Genomic DNA, 2,077 nt, shown 5'->3' on the forward strand with positions numbered 1-2,077 from the left:
GGGGAGGCCACCCTTAAGGTACAGTACAAGAATTTTGCAGGCCCCCTAGACGTGTTGGTTGTGGGAGGTGAGCGAACGAGTCTCATTGGACTCGATTGGTTTGAGGCCTTGGGAATTCAGGTAACAGGGCTAAATAAATTGCAAACACAGACTCTTGCTGACGTATGCAAGGAGTTTGCAGATGTGTTCAGTTCTGAACTTGGGTCCTACACAGGACCTCCTGTTTCACTTAAGTTGGATCCAACGGTACAGCCCATCAGGGTTAAGCCTAGGAGGGTACCATTTGCTCTTAAGAGCAAGATTGACGCTGAACTGGACAAATTGCTCCAGCAAGGCATACTAGAGCCTGTAGATTCCAGCCCGTGGGAAACCCCCATTGTAACGCCTTTAAAGGCAAACGGGGACATCCGGATTTGTGCTGACTACAAATGCACTCTAAACAAGGCCCTACAGCAACATGCTTATCCTGTGCCTGTAGTGAGCCACATCCTAGCTTCCCTTAAGGAAGGAAAATTTTTTGCTAAGCTTGATCTGGCTCAGGCATATCAACAGCTGCCTGTTGATGATGCTGCAGCTGAGGCCCAAACTATTGTCACCCATCGTGGAGCTTTCAGGGTGAAGAGGTTACAGTTTGGGGTGAATGTCGCTCCTGGCATTTTTCAGAGTGTGATGGAAAACACCCTGAGGGGTATTCCTGGTGTATGTCCTTATTTTGATGATGTTCTCATCGCAGGAGACTCTCCACAAGTGCTGGCTGAGCGTTTAAAGGCCGTTTTGCTTCGTTTCCGGAAAGCAGGTCTTAAACTAAAACAGGACAAATGTAAGATTGGTGTACAATCCACTGAGTTCTTGGGTTTCAAGATAGATGCGCAGGGTATTCACCCGTCTGATGCTAAGCTCAAAGCTATTCAGAAGGCTCCAAGCCCCAAGTCTAAGGGCGAATTGCAAGCCTTTTTGGGTTTATTGAATTTCTATCATGCTTTTCTACCTCACAAAGCTGCTATTGCTGAACCATTGCACAGACTTCTTGACAAGAATGCGTGTTGGCGCTGGACCAAGGTCCACGAGGCCAGTTTCAATGAGGTCAAAGCCTTGCTCACATCCAATGCGGTCTTGGCTCATTTTAATGAGCAGTTGCCAATGTGCCTGGCTTGTGATGCCTCACCCTACGGTGTGGGCGCTGTTCTCAGCCATTTGACGGCTGATGGGACTCAGGTCCCTGTGGGTTACTACTCTAGGACTTTATCTGCTGCTGAGCGCAACTATGCTCAAATTGATAGGGAAGCTTTGGCTCTGGTGGCTGGCATTAAGAAGTTCCATGACTTTATTTATGGCCGCCATTTTACGGTCTTCACGGACCACAAGCCTTTGCTGGGGCTATTCACCACCTCCAAACAGACTCCTCATATCCTATCCCCTCGTATGCTGCGTTGCTCCATTTTCCTCTCAGCTTATGACTATTCACTGGTCCATAAGCCTGGCAAGGAAATGGGTCACGCAGATGCTTTGAGCAGACTGCCATTACCTACTGTGGAGCCTGATCCCGCTCCTGCTGTACACATATTGTCCATTCAGGAGTTGCCTGAATGCCCCCTCAATGCTAGGGATGTGGCTGCTGAAACTGCCACTGACCACACGCTCAAACGCGTGCTGTCATGGGTTCTATCTGGGTGGCCTGACAGGTGCCCTGCAGAGGAATTTCAACGTTTTTGGGTCTAAAGACACGAGTTGTCCACTTTCAATGGCTGTCTCCTTTGGGGATCGAGAGTTGTGATCCCAGACTTATTGAGGGCTAGAATCTTGATCTCATTACATGAGGGTCACCCTGGAATTGTAAGGATGAAAGCGCTTGCTCGCAGCCATCTGTGGTGGCCTGGTATTGACCGGGCCATCGAGTCACAAGTACATGGATGTCATACCTGCCAACAGTCCAGGCCTGAAATGCCCCAGGCCCCTGTACACAGGTGGGAGGAAACACACACTCCATGGTCTAGAATACATGTAGATTACGCTGGGCCCTTTCAGGGTCAATTCTTCCTGGTTGTTGTTGATAGCCATTCCAAATGGCTGGAGGTCG

This window comes from Protobothrops mucrosquamatus, unplaced genomic scaffold (genome assembly GCF_001527695.2).
Source record: "Protobothrops mucrosquamatus isolate PMUCROS unplaced genomic scaffold, P.Mucros_1.0 scaffold1655, whole genome shotgun sequence".
Classification (NCBI taxonomy): Eukaryota; Metazoa; Chordata; class Lepidosauria; order Squamata; family Viperidae; genus Protobothrops; species Protobothrops mucrosquamatus.